Source organism: Falco punctatus (genome assembly GCF_963210335.1).
Source record: "Falco punctatus genome assembly, chromosome: Z".
NCBI lineage: Eukaryota > Metazoa > Chordata > Aves > Falconiformes > Falconidae > Falco > Falco punctatus.
Window position 1 is genome coordinate 52,247,192 of NC_137586.1, and position 15,903 is coordinate 52,263,094.

The following is a 15,903-nucleotide window of genomic DNA, read 5'->3' on the forward strand; positions in this document are numbered from 1 at the left end:
CTGAGAAGCACACTCCCTGCTGCTTCACACTGAGCCACTGGAGGAACCCTGACTTCCCACCCTTGTCAGCCCAGCTCACAATTATCAAGCAAAGTCTGAAAGTTGATATGACATCAGCATTCTGGGGAAGCAGGCAAAAAAAGGGTTACATCTTTCACCTTCTTCATCCCTGTCTACCTTCGTAAGTGATCAAGAATTGTATCTTCCAATTTTCTTAGACCGAGTAGTGTCACCTTTTCTTTCAAAAGATCATTCCCTTCCAACATAACTTACCTTACCTTCCAAGCTGTATTCTTGACATTAATCCTTAGATTTCTGCTCTTCTGTCATAAATAGCTCTTCCTGGTCTACCTACTACCTCCTCTTTAGGCCCCTCCTTCTCCAGGTCTTCTAGAAAAATGCAAACTGATCATCTGCTGTTTCCATCACCCAACAGAGAATGATGCTGGTGTTGTGTTATCTGTAAGGTATCTCTGAAGTCAAAGGAGTTGGACTTCCATTTCTTCTGATGACGTTTGTATAGCATACCGAGTGCTGGTTACTCAGCATTCAGTATGAAATAAAAGAGTTAAAAGAAGCGGCTTAAGGAGCACATTTTCAAAAAAGACTGTTCTGCCTAGAACCATTACTCAGTAGAGCAGAGAAAATGAGGGAGGGAAAAGGGAGGGCTAGGAAGGAGTACAGCAGACACCACCAGGAATGAATGACAGTCATCTGGTCTTACTGTCTGTGAAAGCTGCTGCTGCTGAGGGGCCTCCCATGCATTCTAGAAACTGCTGTCTGAGGCTGTAGAGTCTTACATTTCTTCCTCTTTCTTTTTGAGGAACAAGACTCCCTCTTTGGTTCTCATTGTCCGTTGCTCTGAACTCAGTAACTGATATAACTGTGGTAAGTCAAGATATTGCGCATGTGTGTGCGTGTGTGTATGCTATGTCTGGATCCTCAGGAAGGCAGACTGGTATTTTATTTTTAAACTTTGGCTCCTGTTGCACAGCCCCACATATAATGGCTCCACTCCTGAAGGTTGGATAGTCTTCTGCTATCAGTTTTCAAAGAAAAACAAAGCCATGCAAGCCAATACCACCAAAAGAACAGGAGCAAAGTTCTCTCCTAAAGATTTTCATCCCCTCATAAAAAAACAAGAGAACACAGAAATATTAAGCCATCAGTGTCATTCCAACTTCCTGCTGCTGTATGCTTACAAGCTACAGAATATTGCAAGCTACAGAAAGTGCAAGTCCCAGTAACTGCTGTGCTTTTAGATATTTCTCCTGGGTTTTATTTCTAGAAATTTGCTGGAGTCCTGCCAATTTTCCCCAACTGAGGACCAGACCTTTATGTGGGTACAGACTTTTATTATGAAGTGGAGGGTCAAAATAGGAATAAGATTCTCCTTACCTGAAAGCAGAACCTGCAATGGATCTTCAAGGTCTCAGAAGCTGAAGGAGGAAGAACCAGACTTCCTAATCATAGGACTGGTGCTACAGTTCACCCTTCCTGAAGAGCCTGCCCTTCAGATGTGTTCCAAAGCTGACAAACTAACTTGTATCATATACCTCTAGCCACCTGCAGTACAAGATCATTTTAGCAGTGAAGCTTCACTGTCAAAAAAAAAAAAAAAAAAAAAGTGGTTTCCTTTTCAGCTGAGCACACAGGGGCTGTATCTGTAGGCTTGATTACTAGAAGAAAGGAAATGTTTCAAGTTGAAGACAAGAAGGTTCCATTGCACCCATGCCTGGGAGGAAAGATTTTACACAGAACATGGGAGACAAGGGAGAAAAGGGAACAGTTTGCTAAGAAGATACCTTCTTATCTTAACTTTACTTGCATTTCATGATGGAAGACAGCCACTAATCTCAGCATCACTTCCAGGTTAAAACAGTCACTCATTTCAAAACCAAGAAACAGAGGAAACAGCTCAGACTTCTTTCTCCTTCTTCACTCCTGAACTCAACTTTGTTCTCCCATTGTCTTCTAACCCCTCCAGTCAGACTACTGCAATGCAGAGTTCTGAATCTTGAAAGCAGCCTTCCAAAACTGAAACTACAAATTAAGAACTGAAAACAATTTGTCAACAATTAGGGAATCAAAACTCTCCTTCATCCAGCTGTAGTAATTGGTTTATGAAGTTAAATAGAAAAGCATTTACAGTGATGCCTCTACTGCAGCATGACCTTCAAAACCAAGCTAATGTACTATTCTTCCCAGAAACTGACTTGTTTGTGCATCACATAACAAAAAGAGAGGATGTAATGATCATGCTTATCGTTAAGTTAATGTCTTTGGTTAGCACAGAAGACAAAAAGATTCTCTAAGTTTCCTAGATTTATCCTTTTTGATAGTCCAAAGTCTAGTATTTTGAGAGGTGTCTAACAGAAAACTGAAACAAATTACTACTGAAAGGGTTGAGACCCTTGAATTCACTGAAATGCTTTTATAGTATAATTGGTGGGATATCTCTAGTAGAAAGATAGGTTACTCTAAGAAACTGACATTTTGACAAATTCTGACTGGGTTTTTATGCCACAACCACCTCTGTGGTGACTGCAGGACCAAAGTCCCTAGTTTCTGTCTGTAAAACCAGGACTAAAGCTCTGGGTGACCAAAGTGCTGGGTTGTAGAGCCCAGAGGAAACCAGAGGTCTTCTGTCTGGGGGTTTTACTGATCCTTTAGAAACCACAATGCGAACGTCTATAGCACCTCTGTCAGAACTACAGTAACCTTGTTCTATTTCTTCTTTTCCTCTATTGAGACAACAGAAGAATACACCTAATTTTTAAGAAGAGGGCAGCTTCCAACAACGTTGTGCACAGATTCCACTTTGAAAACAATGTGCAAATCACTTCTCCATAGCTTTAAGCCTATGACAGGGAAATGGAGGAAAGCCCACTACAGATAATCAACCCTAAACTAGTAACTACAAACCTGCAGTCAGCCTTATAATTTAATTTAACTTGGTTATTTGCTTCCCTCCTCTTTGCCATGTGAGAAAAAGTCTTCATGCACATCCTGATAAAACTCAATCACCTCTTTAGACTTCCTACACCTCCAAGTTGCAGTGTTCCCATCAGCTGGTTTTTAAGACAACTAATCCCTGACCCAGCAAGAGGTAACAGCAGTGGGAGTCATCTTGCTGAAAGTTCACCTTCTGCACCTAGACAGCTGTCCAAGTCCAACTCAATGGTAACAGTTTAAAGCTTGTCTCCCACCACATATGAAGAGAAACTTCACTTAGGCTTCGCACCTTAGGACTTTGTTGTTACAGAGTCCATTAGTTATTCCAATAGCTCTTAATCTTATTCCACTATTAAATTAGAAATAAAGAATTGCTATTTATATAGCAAACATTTTCTAGTTTTAGATTCCAGCCACTGCATCCTGTTACAGCTTGGTACAGATTCCAGATTCCTGTAATATTGGACATAGGCTGGCAAATTAACTGGTTTTAGTCTTCTACATGTCGCTTCTGAAAACCTCTGAAAGGGAGGAATGGACTACCTGAAAGCTTTCACTGTGAAGCACAATTTTCCAGACTTCAAATCATTACTATCCCCAGCATTTCCACACTCATTTTTACAGACATGCCAGCTTCAGGAATGGGTTTAGTATCCCAAGAGCAATACTTGCACAGATCAGCAGAGGGATGATGACAGTATCTCCTGTGTTTATACATCTTAATGCTGTACTAGTCCACTTAGCTATTGTAACCATTTTGAATTATACCTACTACTTCGCAGGATCACTGTTTTCTGATTTAAAAGAAGGACAGGACCCTTGAAAGTCCATATAGGCTACAAATCCAAGTCATTTGAGTAACTCACAGAGCATTTTCTGTTCCACATTTTCTATCCATTACAGATATAAAGTGAATGAGGAGCTTTTAGGTCTGGTATATTTTTACATGTAAATTACTGGTGCCGAGAACAGAAGGAAAAAGGAAAAATCTCTTTAAATCCTGTCAGATACCCTTCTTGTCTGACCTGTGGGATGCTTTTGTTTGCAATGGAATGGGTCCAAAATGAAAAGGAAAAGCCTTGCTTTTCACTTCGGGATCAAGGGCTTTCAAAGGCACAACACTGGTGTTATTTGTTTGATCTATCAAAGCAAGGTCATTATTTACTTTGGTCATGAAAAGACCCAAAAGTCTTTTCTGATACACCAGAAAAGCCAATGGCCAATGAGACCTATGATTCCTCTGCACTCTCTGAGGTTTTCTTCTCCCACAGTCCCCTTCTCCTGGAGCTGTGAAAGCAGGTGCCTTCATTTGGATGATCCCTGAGGCTGACCCTATTCTCAGTCCCTTTTACTTGCAAATAATAAAGCACAAAAGGCATTAGACTTAGATCTAAAGACTATACTAATACATGTTCTGATGATTCCCTTCTTCAGCTCAACTCCGTTGTGAACATTTCATAACAGCCCAAAAATTTGCTGTTGTCTTTTTAAGTACACTAGGTGAATTCCAAAATTCAACATTCAGCCACAGGAACTTCAGACATCCACCTAGCTTGACCTGATGGATGACTGAGAAGCCAAGCACATTGCTCCTGTTCAAAGTTTCATGCAAGCCAACCCTTCATGGTTCCTCTTTTATCTAGGCCACAATGTAGTCTTTTTTATGAAAACATTATCTGCTTTCTGATTGGCATGGTGCTCTGACTTTTCAAAAAACAGTGATTGGTCCAACTGTCTTCTATCTTAAGTGGTTCTATTATTAAGAAAGTAATAAAAACATCCCACAAAACAAAGATAAGATCTGCTTAATATGAAGCTGGGAAACATTAACAAATTCAAAGGATGCTTTTCTGAAGATCTCCAAAATTAGCCAAGATCCTCTACTGTGCCTCTTGCTTCCTGAAGAGGTGGCTAAGCAGAAGATAAAACATTCTTTTGCAGCCTTCACCAATACTCAATGTTGTATCTTTTTATCTTTGCTTAGCAGCAGGCTGATAGGGTTCTTTCAGAAAGCCCTCACTTTCAGACTCAAAGCTTTATTACTTGGGAGAATGCTCCTTGGTTTATTTGTGAGATTTGTGGCCACCCTGGAGATTTTTCCTCTTGTCCTCACACCCAAATATTGTTTGAAAGCTCACTAAACGCTCTTCCATTAGATATTTTTGGAATAAATGCATTTTTTGGCACCCTGTCTATATAACACCAATTTAATTTTGATATGGTGTAACCATGGTTGAATAAAGGAGGCAAAGTAACTAGTATCATCATTTCCTCTCCCAACAGTACTTCCACTAGATCAAAGCAGCTGGAAACACATACTGGAGGTTCTCTTGGGTCAAATCCAGCATGGCACATCTTTGGGGATGGAGTTTAGCCGTCTCCTAAGAATAAACAGTGAATTTTCACAATTGCTTTTGGAAACTAAACATGCTGATCATGGCAGCCCAATCATTACACATTTGAAAGTTTCAACACAGGCTTCCAGTGGAGTCTGATGACTTTCTGATGTGCTTTTATAAGCAGGCTCCTAAAGCAGCATCTTTATCCCCACTGCACACTACTGATGGACTCTATGTCAGCATCCTGGGGAACTAAATACTTCTCTTTTGAACTGACATAACCTTCTAGACAGTATATGGGAGAACAAAGGATGGAAGGGATCTCATGGATCACCAAGACTGGTTCTGTTATCACAAACACAAATCTAATCTCCATTAACTTAAAGAAAGAAAAATAGCATCCTTGCTAAAGAAATTACAGCTATGGGTCCCTGAGCCAAGAAAAGCTTGATTTGAAAGAAAACTGGTTCCATATTGAAGTCTCCTGATCATGAGAAACCTAACTGCTAGCAATTTCTAGTCCCAGTGACCATGCAAAAAGGTAATATACAGAAATCTAACCAGCTGTGATACTGATAGAACTTCTACACTCCTCCCTCTAAAGGATTAATTTTTTCAGCTGAAAGTGCCCTTGAGTCTGGAAGCTCAAGTATTATAGCTCCGGAATGTGAAGTAACCCGCAATTCTGCCCAACTTATCAAAAATCCCTGACCTCCTCCCTCTCTTCTCACATTTCCTTGGCCTCATCATGCCTTTAAAAGGGGAGATGCTACTAAAAGCCCACTTGGGTTAATTGGGCTATGACAGCTTGACAGCTGGAGCAAGAGAAAAAGAAGGGTTCTCCCAAGCAGAAGATGATTCTGACTGTCCCAGTAATTTGATCAGCCCAGCTCTCCCTACATAAAAATTGCATCAGGAACACAACTGAGAGGTACCCCAGAACACACAGATGTGTTATTCAGGGGAGACAGAAACAGAAGAAGATAAAGATGAAGACAATGAAGAAGATTAAGACCAAGAAATAGAAGAAGGAGAAAGAGAAAGAAAAAGAGGAGAAACAGAAGGAGAAAAGAGGAAGCGGAGAAAAAGGGGGTGGGGGGGAAATCTGAATCTCCTCATATATGGAAGTCTTAAACCATTCTTTACTAGGAGGTTAACATTAATTGGATTTCTACACCCACTCAGCTTCCTTCAAGGTAGGCTTGGTCCCATATTACAGGCCTGGAACATTTCATCAGCTTCCTAATGACAGTTAAGATTTCCTAGGCAGGCTACAGAAGAGAAAGTACTCATTCAATACCCGTAGTCCATTGCCACACTTTCCTATTACAGGCTTGTCGGCCTGCCAATGCAGAGAACTTCTAGGACTCCTGCTTGCTCTCTTCCCTCGGAACACAAAGCAGCATATTCCTTCAGAAGCTCTATTCAACCTCCCTTTCTTCTCTATGAGCCTGCATCTTTGAGACAATGGATAAGAGGAGGTGGACCACTTCCTCCATTCATTTGCTCAGCCTGCTGAAACGTCAGATCTGTCTGATCTTGCAGCAGAAGCATTATCCTTTGTTCTGATCAGGTTGCACAAATAGCTGTGCTTGTCTCAGTCCCTACAGCAGAGATTTTTTTTCATGACCAGTATGATTACTGCTCACACAACACATTGTGTCCTCCTAAAAACGCTGCAGTTTGTTTTCCACCAGATCCAGGAGTTCTCTTACAAAAATACCATTCAGTGTTACGTACGAAGGAAGAAGGGGAAACTGTGTAATGCTGTCACTACATGTATCCTAGCCATATAAGCCAAAACATTCATAGCCTCACCAAATGACCCCAGAGTCGTAAGAAGCACACCATGGGCCTTGAGTTGAAGGAGCTACAGGGGTAACAAGATAGATATGACTCGCAAGACATCCCACCACTTCTCTGCAGGTTAGGCACTGCCCATGCTGATCCCCAACAGCTGCCTGTACAGGTCCCAACAGCTTACTTCATCCCACACAGACAAATTGGGCTGGCCCCAGCCATCCCTACCACTGTGGTGACATACCTTTGCCCAGAATTCACACCTGGACTGCTTGCAAGCCATCTGCAACTGAAGAGACATATGTTAGCCACTGCCAAGTTATATGAATATGCAAAGCAGTATGTCTGGTAAGCAGTTCAGTTTCCCACACCGACAGAATAATAATAAATCACCACATCTACTGATAAGAGTCAGGAGCTCTCAAAAGGTTAAGAAGGATGGCTTTAATTTTCCCTTCCCCCTGTTCTACCATAATGGACATTACCTATGAAAACAATTGTTACTGCACACCCTTCCTTTTCCTACGGCAGAAAATCAAACTAACTAGAAAACACAGCTTACAGGTTCTCCAGAACTTCAGCCTGTCAGAAAGTACTGATTCAGGCTGGAGGTTGAACTTCATGTAGTACCTCCAAATTTCTTATATTTTTGTCTAAGTGTAAGTATGCATGCTGTGTCATCTCTGATAGCAGGTAAAAGCTTGAATCCTCATTTCTGGCTTCTAGCCAGGATTTAAAGAGGGAAAAAAATTTGCTAATCCATGGTTTGCAATGAAAAAAACACCTATCATGGGGAAAAATCCTCCTCCCTTTAGTCAAATCTAATCTAATCTTTCCTCACAGCTATAACATCACTCTGAGTGCTTAACTCCCTAACTTTAGCTTCACATATGGAGCACGGAGAATTAATGATACAACCCCTTTGTACAAGGGCAGTTATAAAATACATAAATGGGTCTGATTAACACTCCTCAGTTTGCAATCAGAATCAATAGTTTCATGAAGATATTGCCATTTTTAGTAACCACAATACCTTCCAAAATGCAACAGCATTATATGATTTCTGTTTCATAAAGGCTTTGAGTTTCCTTCTATTATCCCAGTCTTGCTTTAGCACATATTTTATATTAGAATGTGTTCCAGGAGGCATATGGCAATAGAACTAGGTCAACCATTAACCAAATAACAGGAAGCTGCTCTGCAGAGCACAGCCTTCAAAGCTTGCTTAATGAGCTAGCTCTTCAGAATGTGTCCTTCCGTAAGGTTGAAACTAACAGTTCCACAGGATTTTCTTTAAAGCCACAAGGTCACTCAAGTTAGGCGGCTTCTGGACATGACAGACTCTGAACAGCCATCCCAGCATATAAAGGCATGTAGGTCAGCTGTTAAGAGATGAAGAACACTCCACAATCATGCATGGGTCATTGAACATCAGGAACCGGTTCCAAATATTTCTTCATCTAATCTGTGAGCAGAACCCATCCCATCATTAATCTACTTCCACAATTTCAACAAAGAACCCAGGAATTTGCCTTTGTAGAGCTTGTGGGGATACCATCACTAGATAAGAGCTGCCATCCCTCTGCCTCCTTGCATGCTTTCCTTTCAGAGGATGGCAAATTACTTCCCATGTGATAGTCAACTCCATGTTGACTCTCAAACACTTGTAAGGTTTGAAAAAAGGACTGATATTAAGGCTTGCAAGTCACGTGTCTGACTAAATTCTTCATCTCCAATTTTCCCCTCGATCTTGTTGAGATATATATATGATTTAACACGACCTGTCATACCAGGGAGACAAAAAATCTAAAATCATTGTTGATAACTTCACTTGTTCCATCTCAATCTTAACAATTGCTTCCACTAAATACCACACTTCATACTTTTAAGCAGCCATAGATTCTCAGGCTCAAAATAAAAGTTGTTAGGACTCTGAGAAGCATCAGGCACCAAGGAATAGAATCCACGAGTTAACACCGAGGTTAGAAACATTTGATTCATATTATACTGTTAACAAAGCAGTAGAGGTAGCCTGATCAAATTGTTTCTAAACAAATATAACACAAATATTTGAAAAGAAGTTTGCAATCAACAGTCACTGATACCCATCACACAACTGTTGCAATAACATGATAACTCAACAGCCACGTACCACAAACCATTATCAACTTTCCAAACTCAAAAAAATCACCATATGACTACAGTCAAATCTTGGCACTAAGCATACATGGGTATTAATATTAGGTTTCTAATACCCTCAGAAAAATGGGTACAGCCTCTTACCTCTTTATCACAGTCCTTCTCTTGGACAATATTTCTATAAAACAAAATATTCAGAGATCTTGAAGTCATTATTTACCCAAACAAAGTCAACACCAAAAATCCTCTCTACACCACTGCCAGTGGTAGGCTTACGTTTCTCCACTATTTCTAATAGGAAAGTGTGCTGTTTCCCTAGTATCTCAGGTCTATCCTTGAGACATCAAAAATAAAACAAACAAAAAACCCCAAAAAAATATCCACAACCATGTCCAACAGACATTCTCCCACTAGCGCCTCCATAACTGAGAACTTCTCTGTAGCCTGGTATTTATGAGACAGGAACTGAAGTCCATCTTTCTGGTGCTAGATCCTGCTGGTCTACCAGATAATAATTCCAGTTCGTAATTATCAGACACAGGAAATTATGAGGCATCCATGATGACAGAGAAAACAGTCAGTGTGTGTGATCATATGTCCCTGCAGATTGCTTTGTATCTTAAGCGACAGCTCCTTGCTGAAACAGGCTAACTCAGTGGAAGACTGCCAAGCATGCTGTGGTGAGATTATCATCTTAGTAGTTATTTATAATAAACTATCTTCAGCAAGTAGCACCTTTTTCGGTATGAAAAAGTCAAGGACAATGTATTTTCTTGGCTGTATAAAGATGTTCTATAAGAAAAGGTGCAGACAAAATCTAGAAGCATTATTCATTTGTGTATGAAGGAACACTCCTCATCAATGTTCTCCAGTGAGTTCTAAACAATGTCAACACCACCAGAAAGCCCACAAAATTACCAGCTACTAGAAAATTAAACCTACAAAGGTAATTACATGGATGGACACAACAGAGCAACCATACCTTAGAAAAAGCCTCTTGATTTGCCTGCATCTTTAATACTTCTCATGCTGAAATAGCTACCGAAACATGGAGTTACCTATGGAACCTAGAAAAAGTTCTGCCGTGAGAGATGGTGTTCAAGTTTCATTTAATTCCTCAGTGCCATTTCTTTTCAAGTGCCCTATGTAGAAGTACCAGCCAAAAAATGTCCTGAGTGGGGCCAATGGAGCAAGGAGGACTGTGCAAGGGTGAAGTTACTGCAGAACAGAAAAAACAGTCTTCACACACAAGCCACTTTTATATGCATCCCCTTCTCCCGTCAACAAATTGCAACTGGGAAAACATACCTGTGGGTTGAGTACTCCCAATCCAGTTCTTGGGAACATACGAAGAAAGTCATACCTTTGCAGGGCTACCACAGAACAGCATGTAAGACAAGGATTCATTCAAGTGGAGACGTAATATTCTTTGAAAATCCCACTGAACAGGCAATAGAAACCATGAGAGCTCTGATTATGAAGTTCAGGTCTCCCCTGCCCATCAGGAAGCGAACTGGTATTCCAGAGCTCAGGCTGCAGCTACAGGAAGATATCTCCAAATGTTTTGGGGGAAAAAAAACAAGAAGAAAAAAACCCAAACCAGTTGACCAGTCTGAGACTGAGCTGACAGAAGACTTATTACAAGATTTTGCAGTCCACAGAATGCTTAGCAAGCTTATTTAGAAATTATTTTTATGCAGATTTAGACAATCATATAACAGTATTTGGCTCTTTAAAAGTGATGTCACAGTAATCTGCCACTAGCTTTAACCAAATACAAAAAAGAAATTCTAATAGGACATACCTGCTAAAAAGAAAGCAGAAACAATTACAGTAGCTTTCTACAGTTTCTTAGTAATTACAGTTTCAAAGTCTACACAGTATCACTTGCAGTATTTCATACCTTTCTGCATTTCACAGCTGCAGTACGATGTTCTCAAATGGTTACAGCTTTTGAACAAACTGTCTCTGCACTAAAGCCAAAAGGATCTACAATGAAACTTCATCTGAAGCTCAGGACTTTCACATGACTGAACTCTTCTCTTTCTCCAGATCTGCTTAGCCCTTCAGCCTCCCCCCAGCCCTTTTTATAATCCATCAGACATGCTTTTGGAGTGCACTTCACTTGTTTAAAAAAAACAAACATGTTCAAAACCAGAAAGAAATTAAACCCTGCTGGGCTGAAGTTTTCAGATGACAAAGCAGAAGGTAATCATTTAATACCAAGTATGAAAGCAGAATAAAAGGGCAAGATGCAGAGAAGGAAAATCTATTTAGGCTTCCCGCACTGGCATGAAATGGCTGCTTTCCTTCTTACTGCCAGCTCCCATGCTTCATGTTGACATTACACATCCTGTACTGTAGATCCACCCCCATGCTGATGCTTGCCCAACAGAATTATCTCCTGCGTCACAGCAGTGGTAACAGAACTGCTGGCTCTGCAGATCTGAAAGCACCATTTCAATGCTTAATACATTCAGCAACTGGACATGCTACCAGATATTCTGGGTTGGTTGTGGCACTCTCAGCACTGTATTACTTGGCCTAACCTTCTGTTAACCAGATGGTCTGTTCTCCCCTTGGGATCAAATCACTAAACTTTATTTTATTAATTTCTACCAAAATTCAGGGCCAGTTTACAGCACTTGTGTCTGGTTTATCTCCAACAGGGTTGCTAAGATGAAAATGACCTAAAAATAACTGGAAATGCTGCTTCACACCAACAGAGAACAAGATCTTTTGAAGTAAATATTTAAATGATCTGCCAGATGAACTACCATAGCAGTATAAACCACATGGATAGCAACTAGTATTATGTACACATATGCAAAGGTACATGCTCCTGTCTTTGTAAAAGGGCCTAAGCTGCCATTTCCCTGATCCAGATGACCTGTCTTGAACAGGCAATTACCATATTAGTGTCTATTCAAACCAATCCCTTAATAATTTTTTTTTAAAAAAGTGTGAAAAACCATGGCTTCTGAAAACACCAGTTAGTAATGGGACTCCAGAATGCATGAACAAAATCTACAAACAGCATAGCAACATGAATGCTCTCACTGGAACACTCAAAACCCCTAAGAAAGCATATTTCAGGGACATGCCAGCATTAATTGAAGTCAAAGTTGAGTATTTATAACATAGATGATCCCCCTGTCAAAAGACAAAGAGAATGAAAAAAAGAAGCAAATGAATGAAAGTGAAAGAATTATCTAATGCGTAAGCTCCCATAGGCTCTTGCAAATCAGCTACAACCATGCCCTCACATGCAACCACAAATGAACATCTCATGTACGTAGGTGGTAGCTGTTGAAAGCAAAGGGCATCTTCTATTCAAGATGTAATTTCCAAACACCTCCTTGAAAACAACACAATGATTAGTCCATGCAGCTAGTAGCTGCAGTAAAATTCGAAATCAGATCACAGTCACTATTCACATGAATAAGCTTTCACACAGTATAAGGGCTTCAGCCTCCATCTTCTATTATCTGCCAAATGTACTGCAGTAACAAGAAAACGCAATGGTATCTGAGGTCTGACCTATTACAAACCCTTCGTTAAGTTTCCTAACAGTGGCAGTGAGGATTTATTAAACAAAAAAATAAAGCATACATGCCTGCACACAAAACAAAATCCCAGGAATGTATGAAGAATCCTGTAAAAGTTGCAGTTTTACTGCCTTCCAAAGAAAATAGGAAGCCAATTCACATAAAATCTAACCATAATAAATCATTAAAATCTGTTCTTTGTGGCTACCACTACAGTGCAGAGCTTCCAAAGCAAGGCTGGATTCACTGTTCAGACTGGAGCATGCACGCATTTGTCTGAGGCAGTCTTCTCAACCTAAAGCTCCAAATCTCTGCAGGCTGGGGTGTCAAATACGTTTAAATACAACAGCACTACTATTATCCAACCTTCCACATGTGACAAACTTCTGATGTGGAAGATCACAAACCATCTTCTTCACACCACGTGGGCAACTAAAACATCTTTTGGTCACCCATTACTAAAATTCTTACTCAGACATGACTAACCCTCCAATCTGGATGTCAACAGATCAGCAGGCATTGCCTTCAGCTCATAAGCAGACTGTTTATTTCACCTGTGAAGAGGATTAGATGTCTTCAGCACATCAAGGAAACACGCATGAGAACAGACTGTGTGGCATTTTAGCTCCATCTATCTTTAAAATTTCCCCAAACAGCAGCATTTTTTTTATGTCCCATTTAAGTTACTAACTCATCATCATATGACTGGCCTTCACTGCCATGACATACAAAACTTCAGTATATGGTGACAGGCTCCCCAGAAAGTCATTCCACAACCTGAAACATCATCTACCCTTCAAACACACTAAAAATAGATACCTCACCCCCTTGAGGTCTCAGCAGCCCATCTGATATTACAGTACAGTATTAACAAACCTATGTAGACATGAATTCTTAAAATAAATATCTTCAGAGATAAGACCAGAATACCAGCAAGCAAATTATATTCCTCTACACCACTGAAGTAGCATGGGTGAACCTGTGGAAGCACTGAAGAACCACAGAGGGCAACAAGCATTTCATGTTTGTTTTGCTAGAGCACACCACATGCAACCTTTGGTCAACCTGTCTGTCATTTTGCCAAGCAACTTCTAAGTCAAGGTTTTTGGTCTGAAAGACGTTTTCTGAGTGCAACTTCAGCAGTTTTTATGTGGTTCCTTGGGAAAGCAACATACTGAAAATCTTGTATTCCTCTCTCACCTCTGCTACACAGTGGAAAAAGAGCAACACATTTCTAGAGGGTGTGGAATGGAAAACTCATTGTAGTATGTTATCACCTCTGTAATCTGATCATTTAAAAATAATTCAGGTTTACCCATTTATTCATGCAGCTGAGAGACCCATATATATTGACTCACTCAGCAGCTCCAGTGAGTAATGCAGTTACGGCCTTGGAGCCAGGGATTTCAGAAGGTCTCACACATGCACAGGAGCAATCTGCATGTTCTTGAGAAACAACAGCTTCTTCTGAACCTACCATGGTGAAAACAGACCAGGAGTCAGCACCACCAGAGGGTTAAATACACAAATTCTGCAAACCCCAAGCTGAAAGCCATCATATATGCTGATTCACAACATGGCCTTCAGTCACATTTACCTCCAGAAGGCCTGACAAAGCCCTCCTCTCCTCAGGTCCTGGTGCTATCACACACTGGGCTGTTTCACACCATATGCTTGATCACAGACATGAGAACTTGACCTCTATACAACCTGACATAGCTGAAAGCTGATATGCTTTCTCCCCACTGCCCTCCCCTGATGAAGATAAAAGGTCATTTAGACCAAAAGGAATCGGTCCACACTGACTTCACGTTACATGAATTCAACTCCTGGGATGCAAATCTGGCGAGGAACCCAAACCCGGCGAGGAACCCAAACCCCTTCTTGCAGGGCTGCAAGCCACAGCTATAGAGGGCAGGAACAATTCAGCAGTCAAGAAGCTAATTATCCAGGCCAAGGGCTGTCTGGCTGCTCTGAATTTTCCACCAGCCATTTGTTAATATTTTTACACTTGTCAGGGTATTTAGCTGAGCATGATAGAAGCACAGTTTCGGAGCCCACCAGTGATGGAGGTCCTATATCCTGCAGGCAACCACCCAGATGTAGACAAGAAAGGGAAAAACTGAAATACAAGATAAGAGCTTCCAGTCAAATAAAGAGAAAAATCATGCCAGATTTGTTCATATTGGTATTTATTTATTTATTTTTATGTCAGTACCACTTGTCACAAAACACACAACAATATGACTCCTTAAGGCCACTGACTTCCAAATTTTGCTGTATTACCAACTAAACTAATTGGATACCACGTATATTGTTTGTCTCTTCTTCCATACTCACCACAGGCAGCAACACCTGAGAACACATGATCAGTCAGAATGACAGCAGTGACATAGAAATAAAGTGGCAGGTTAATTCTAGTTCCCATCTTTCAAGATCTTGCCAACAGCAGAGCAAGTCTGCTCCAGTTTCACACCAGAACCACTCCCAAAAGGAGATTTTGCTTTTCTTATCTACTTACTGGTTTGTTTCAACACACAGCAATAGAATCCAGCACCAAGGTCTTAATTGACAATTAATTCCTGTTAAACCCTAATTATGACTATTTTACTGGGTAGTGGGAAGGATGGTTTGAAAGAATCAAAAAAATTAAGAGCAAGATTTCAAGGGCTGGACACTAATTCTTTGGTCTCCTCAGTGTTTGGTCAAAGAAGCTTAAAACCCCATTACAAAGAGCCACATGTCCACAGATCTAGCCAAGTCTGACTGGAATTGAAGAATCCAAGTCTGAGCTAAAATAAATAAATATTTAGGGGCCTCTCTAAATCCTCTCTAGAAGCAGTTTGCTCAAATTAAGAGGTGAACACTCATGCCTGATTCACTGCATCCATGTCAAGACCAGGACTCCTCCAAGCTGTCTCACAGGTTTAGCCCAGACTGGAGTGCCCATGTTGTTTTATTTTTTCTTTTTTAAAAAAAGGAAAGGACGAAGAAGTTGTTAAACAACCAACATCAACATAAGACACCTTCACCAATCCCTCTAGAACTTCTGACCTAGGACCTATTTGAGCTGACAATTTAAGAGGGAGGCAGAAAGGAAAGAAACCACACTTTTCAGCATC

The 15,903-nt window shown here is 40.5% G+C and overlaps 1 protein-coding gene across 6 annotated transcripts in view; it reads right to left on the reverse strand.

Moving 5' to 3' along the window:
• The window catches only part of ZNF462 (zinc finger protein 462), a 94,010-nt gene that overhangs the window by 69,563 nt on the left and 8,544 nt on the right, over positions 1–15,903 (reverse strand). Inside the window, exon 1 of one of the 6 annotated variants that reach the window (XM_080372370.1) lies at positions 1,399–14,640. The exons of the other annotated variants lie outside the window; for them this stretch is intronic. The gene's annotated coding sequence lies outside the window, so the exon portion shown is untranslated. Of the gene's footprint in view, positions 1–1,398; positions 14,641–15,903 lie in introns of those variants that run through there. 6 annotated transcript variants of the gene reach the window in all.